Raw genomic sequence first — 7,563 nt, forward strand, 5'->3', positions numbered from 1 at the left:
GATAATAATAATTTTATATTATTCTTATTACGACAGTAATATTGGAAAACAATTCCGTGAAATAAAAAAAAATTGAGTATTTCACAGGTACGTCATTTTACCTTTTTCTACAGTAGGGAAATGACAATACTTTTGTCGTAATTTCTACACTTGCAAGCAAAGCCTAAAACTTTTTGCCATTTTGTATAGCTGCCATTTCAATCATGATTTGAGAAAATTTACCAGCCGTAAGTATTTTTTCCTGCCCATTAAAGTATTTTTGCAGTTGCTGCTACTACAACTAAACATTTTTAATTAATTTTTTTTTTTTGAAAATTAGAACTAAACACTGCATTTTAATCACTATCATGATTTTTATTTAAATTTGATTTTATCATTTAAACATTTGAATCAAAAACAGAATGGTCTGACTTCAGCATTGTGAAATTATTTGTTATTATATACCTGTCAAAAGTTTGGGGTCAGTACATTTTTCTTCTTCTCCTTTTTTTTTTGGAAAAAAATTAATACTTTTATTCACCAAGGGTATGTTAAATTGATAAAAAGGGACAGCAAATACTTATATTGTTAGAAAATATTTATATTTTGAATAAATGCTGTTCTTTTGAGCTTTTTATTCATCAAAGAATCCTGAAAAAATATCACTATTTCTAAATAAATACTTGCATCACAGGAATAAGTTAAATTTTAAAGTATATCACAATAGAAACCATTCTTTTATATTGTAATAACATTTCGCAATATTACAGTTTTTTTCTATATTTTTGATTAGATAAATGCAGCATTGATGAGCATAAGAGACTTTCTTTAAAAACATTACAACTCTTACTGACCCCAAACTTTTGACCGGTATATATATATATATATATATATATATATATATATATATATATATATATATATATTTATAATGTCATAATGTGTTTTTATCATAAAATTATGTAAAATAACTGTTGCAGTGCTGCAAACCTATTAACTTTTTACCACAAGAATAGCAATGTACAGTGAAATAATTGCAAGATTTAGTCATTATACTTTTATAAATAACTGCAACCGCATTTAAAAAAAATATTTTGACACGAAAATTCAAATATTTTTCTATTAATCTATTAGTCTGCTGTTCTGGGAAATTATATTTTTCTCCCATTCGAAAATGAATCCTTCATTCATGAGGGATTTATCACTCCCGAAACTTTGCTTCTTGCTTCTTGAGTATATGGCCATGGTATTATTACAGTTTTAACTGAGGGTGCTTTTGACTGCGTGAGAAAATGGATGTGTGGCATAAGAGCGTGTGAAAAGTTGGCAGCTCTGGATTACTGTAAATCAGACTGGAAGTGCATTTCAAAATGTCAACCAATCAACATGCATTAAATTCCCATCCCAAAAAACTCACAGATGCAAAGTCATCAAACGTTCCTTGCTGTTTTAATGCATGTGAAATGCTCTCAGTCCCTCTCAATCTCCTCTGGATGGCAGTGTTGGTGTATCTCAGATGTTCAACTCATGCAAAACCCATAAAATCGCATCAGAATAACAGCACAGTATCTAAATGCCTCTGATGCAGTCCGCTATAAAACATTCCTCTAGTTCAAAATAGAATTTAAAAACGCACCATTTCTGTTCACTTCATTAGGAAATTACCAGTAAAACTCTACTGGTTTAGTTTTCACATATTGATAGATTACTAGCACTGCCATTACCATTGATTACACCAGTGTTGTTCCCATTTAAATGAACGGTGCGCCCACAAATTAAATCATTAACTTGTTTGTTTACTTGCGTTTATCCAGATCAGTTGTTTCTTCATGGACCTCCAAAGTTGTTTAGTGGCATCTGCAAAATGTTCCTTCTCCATGCAATTATAGTATACAGAGACTGTAAAGTTGTAAAGGATAATACATTGTGGCTATACTGTATAACTTGTAAATAAAGATGTCTGTTAAAGATCGATTGATCTGGAAAGCTTCTGCTGTGTACAAACATCTGACAGATGTCTTTAAGATGTCAGGTTTACATTCATTCTAAATCATAAACATCTTAAAGGAGAAGTTCACTTCCAGAACAAAAATGTACAGATAATGTACTCACCCCCTTGTTACCAAGATGTTCATGTCTTTCTTTCTTCAGTCGTAAAGAAATTGTTGTTTGAGAAAAACATTTCAGGATTTCTCTTCATATGGTGGACTTCAATGGTGCCCCTGAGTTTGAACTTCCAAAATGCAGTTTAAAAGAAGCATCAAAGGGTTCTAAACCATTATATGGTCATATATAAATAAATAAATAAATAAATAAATAAACAAACCCTGGACATTTTCTGTTCAGTTTACAGTCAAAAAAATCAACCCCCTTTTAAAGAAGTCTTTATTTGACAAACAGACTAAATATTAAATATTATTTCTCTGAGAATCTTTCTGTCTGCTATTGCATATCCACATATATTCATAATTAAGATAATACACTACCAGTCAAAAGTTTTTGAACAGTAGGACTTTTAATGTTTTTTTTTAAGTCGTCTCCTCTTCTCACCAACCCTGCATTTATTTTTTATTTGAATTTATTTTAAAATGTAATTTATTCCTGTGATTTCAAAGCTGAATTTTTAGCATCATTATAGTCACATGATGCTTCAGAAATCATTCTAATATTCTGATTTGCTGCTCAAAAAAACCCCAATAATCATTATGTTGAGAAGAGCTGAGTAGATTTTTTCCAGGTTTCTTTGATGAATAGAAAGTTTGGAAGAACAGCATTTATCTGAAACAGAAATCTTTTGTAACATTATAAATGTCTTTATCATCACTTCCGCTCAATTTGAAGCATCCTTGCTAATTAAAAGTATTAATTTCTAAAAAGTACATAATTTCTTTACCAAAAATTATACTGACTCCAAGCTTTTGAATGGTATAGTGTATAATGTTACAAAGGCTTTTTATTTCAGATAAATGCTGATCCTTGGATCTTTCTATTCATCAAAGAATCCTGAGGGGAAAAATACTCAACTGTTTTAAATATTGATAATAATAATAAAAAATGTTAATTGAACAGAAAATCTGAAGGATCATGTGACACTGAAGACTGGAGTAATGATGCTGAAAATTCAGCTTTAAAATCACAGGAATAAATTACATTCTAAAATATATTCAAATAGAAAGCAGTTATTTTAAATAGTAAAAATATTTCAAAATTTTACCATTTTTGCTGTACTTTGAATCAAATAAATGCAGGCTTGGTGAGCAGAAGATGCTTCTTTACAAACATTAAGAATTTTTGACTGGTAGTGTACATTAAAATAATATGGTAAGACACCAATTTTCAATATCAAGCAGCAAGGCGAGCTGTTTTGTACATATACAAATAGCTGGATGTAGATAAAGCCAGACCCATAAGGAAAAATAAGGTGGATATGGTCAATACAGAGTTAAAGTGGTGCTAAAATGCACAAAATAGTGTGATGTGACACATCAGTGAGGTACTAAAGACCATGCTATATTGTTATTACTGTCAATATAATCAATACAGCAAGTTCAAATGCACACAAGAACATTTCTGACTCTGTGCATGCTGTCACACATTTGTGTAGTTCATAAATATTTATAGTTGAAGTTTGGACTTGCTGTCTCTCATGGGAGCAGTGAATGGATTACATCATGTATTTTTATGCATGAATTGCATGTCTCCAATGCAGAGGTCACAATGTGTTACTGTGATTCTTGAGGAGAATGTTCTCGGTCTCACCCCTAGTGCACTATAGTGCAAGCTATACTGAGCGGGATTCTCAATTCTGATGATGCAATTACACTTCACAGCACCTTTACAGTCCATCCAAAGCCTGAATCACCTCCTACCCCAATGTGATTTTGGAACCACTGGTTTATAATGGTCTTTTATGACCAGCCACAATATATGAGCAGTTAAAGGGTTAGTTCAGCCAAAAAGATCATTCCGTCATCATTTACTCACCCTTGCGTTGTCCAAACTTGTATGACTTTCGTTCTTCTGTGAAACACAAAAGGAAAACTTGAGCATAATGTTCACATTCTTTTAAATACAATGAAAATGACAAAAGCGCTGCTTGTGTGCTGCGGTATATTCCAGGCTTAAGTCTAATAAACCCATATGATAGTAAAGAACAGACTAGAATTATTAGTTAAAACTCTTCAGATAAAAATCTATAAGTTGTTATTCACTGACGATTTCTCCTTAATCTCCTTTGCATTTTTGGATATCCAATTCAAGAGTTTTACCTCAGTTTTACACCTGCAGTTGTAAAACCATTTCTGTTCAAGATTTCTGTATGAACCCGATGTTCTAACGTGCATGTTAAGCATTTTCCTAAAGAATGCCACTATAAAGAAAATCCTTAAAGGAGTAGTTCACTTTCAGAACAAAAATGTACAGATAATGTACTCACCCCTTTGTCAACCAAGATGTTCATGTCTTTCTTCAGTCGTGAGGAAATGATGTTTTTTGAGGAAAACATTTCAGGATTTCCCTCCATATAATGGACTTCTATGGTGCCCCCGAGTTTGAACTTCCAAAATGCAGCTTCGAAGGGCTCTAAACGATCACAGCCGAGGAAAAAAAGGTCTTATCTAGAAAAACGATCGGTTATTTTCTAAAAACATTTACAATTGATATACTTTTTAACCTCAAATGCTCATCTTGTCTAGCTCTGAGTGTACTCTGTGTTAAGATTAAAAAGTATCATTTAGAGCCCTTTGAAACTGCATTTAAACTGCATTTTGGAAGTTCAAACTCGGGGGCACCATAGAAGTCCATTATATGGAGAGAAATCCTGAAATGTTTTCCTCAAAAAACATAATTTCTTTACGACTGAAGAAAGACATGAACATCTTGGATGACAAGGGGGTGAGTACATTATCTGTACATTTTTGTTTTGAAAGTGAACTACTCCTTTAATATGGCTTAAAAGACAGTCATACTAGAAGACCAAATAAAGTGTTAAAGCATAATGTACAAGCAAGCCCACAAACAGATTAGGACAGCACCTTTGGCATTTCTTTGTTTGCACGACAAACCAGTGTGTTTATAATTAAGATAATAAATTAAAACAATATGGTAAGACACACCAAATTGCAATCTCAAGCAGCAAAATGAGTTTTGTACAGCTAAAATTTTTGGATGCGGATGAGACCAAAAGACAGACCTATACAATTTACAAATGGCTGCTCATATGGAAAAAATAAGATGGATAGGTAATCATTATGAAAATGCTTAATGTGGCTTAATGCATTAAGACTGGTAGAATCGGTAGAACAAATTATAGGCTATTAATAAAACATACTAACACGACACAAACTGTCATGTTAACTGTTAACCCATAGAAACTTGTGATAAGAAAAACACTTAAAAGGACAGTTCACCCAAAGATTAAAAAATTACCCCATGATTTACTTTCAGACGAATACATTCAGTTATAAAAAATGTCCCCAAAAAAGTGCATCAATCCATCATAAAAAAATGCTCTTCACAGATGCGGGGGGTGAATAAAGAATGATGTTCTTATAATAATGTTTCCCAAACTTTTTTCTCGAAACACTTCCACCTTTTCTCAAAACACTTCCACCTCATTCCCGAAACACTTCCACCTTATTCCCAAAAAAACACATCCAACTTATTCCCAAAACATTGTTTTACCCTCATTCCCGATACACTTCCCACCTCATTCCCGAAACACTTTCACCTTCACCTTATTCCAAAAACATTTACACCTCATTCCCGAAACACTTTGACCTCATTCCCGAAAAAACACATCCAACTTATTCCCAAAACATTTTTTTACCCTCATTCCCGATACACATCCTACCTCATTCCCGAAACACTTCCACCTTCACCTTATTCCCAAAACATTTACACCTTATTCTCAAAACACTTCCACCTCATTCCCAAAACACTTTGACCTCATTCCCGAAACACTTCCACCTTCACCTTATTCCCAAAATACTTCCACCTCATTCCCGATACACTTCCCAACTCATTCCCGAAACACTTCCACCTCATTCCCGATACACTTCCCGAAACACCTATGACTTTCTCGAAACACTTTCAACTTCACCTTATTCCCGAAACACTTCCACCTTATTCTTGAAACACTTCCACCTTATTCCCGAAACACTTCCACCTCATTCCCGATACACTTCCCAACTCATTCCCGAAACACTTCCACCTCATTCCCGATACACTTCCCGAAACACCTACGACTTTCTCGAAACACTTTCAACTTCACCTTATTCCCGAAACACTTCCACCTTATTCCCGATACACTTCCACCTCATTCCCGATACACTTCCCGAAACACCTACAACTTTCTCGAAACACTTTCAACTTCACCTTATTCCCTAAACACTTCCACCTCATTCCCGATACACTTCCCGAAACACCTACGACTTTATTCTCGAAACACTTTCACCTTCACCTTATTCCCGAAACACCTCCACCTTATTCCCGAAACACTTCCACCTTATTCTTGAAACACTTCCACCTTATTCCTGAAACACTTCCACCTCATTCCCGAAACACTTCCACCTTATTCCCAAAACACTTCCACCTCATTCCCAAAACACTTCCATCTTATTCCCAAAACACCTCCATCTTATTCCTGAAACACTTCCATCTTATTCTTGAAACACTTCCACCTTATTCCCGAAACACTTCGACTTTATTCTCTGAATATTACGACTTTAATCTCATAATCTTAGATTTTTTATTTAACGTGGCACTAAAACACTGTCGTAAAGAGGATTTCCTGGTTTTCCTTTGCTCGAAACAAAACTAGCAGTCTCACTGCATCACGTTCATATTCTGAACTTAATATTGAATTTGGCCTTTTAACATTACTGTCTTATTAAGCTACGTTAGGACACGTTGTTTTTTTTTACATTAAGCCATTTATAATTTCCCACAAACTTTTTCTAGTGATTAAAATAATGCGCCAGATGTAGATGGATCGCAATTAAAAGCCAAAACTTTCATTTTTTCCACATATCTTTTTTTTTTTTTTTTTAAGATATTTTCTTATTTCTAGAGATGGCCTAAATATTTGAAACAGATTGACAGGCATGTGTCCCAGTTTTGGAAGTTTTGAGCGCAAACTGTGACTAAAAACTACGAATAGAAAGACTTTTGTTCAGTAAATATAAGACTTTAATCCTAGTTTCTCTAAAAAAAAAGGTAGACATATAATCAAATAATCATCAGACATTGAATGAGTCATATGGACCAGCTTGGTCACTAAAAGCATGGAAAGAGCAGCATGAGCAGAAGAAAGTCATATATGATGACACAGTGGTCATATCTAAACTCCTTTAATGTCTGTGAAGGACGTGAGGATCTGCAGTATGTTTGATAGTGTGTGCAGTGCATTCTGGGAGGACCACTGGCTCCTGAAGGCGTTTTGTTCGCGTTGTCTTAAAGCTGAGCAGATGAAGCCCTCTCGCTGTTTCCTGAAAGCCTGTGCGCTTATCTGCTGTGTCAGGGCACCACTGACGATTTGAGATGTGGAAACGGCAGCAGTCGCTCACATCTGTCGGCTGGAGGAAG

Source organism: Garra rufa, chromosome 23 (assembly GCF_049309525.1).
Source record: "Garra rufa chromosome 23, GarRuf1.0, whole genome shotgun sequence".
Taxonomy (NCBI): domain Eukaryota; kingdom Metazoa; phylum Chordata; class Actinopteri; order Cypriniformes; family Cyprinidae; genus Garra; species Garra rufa.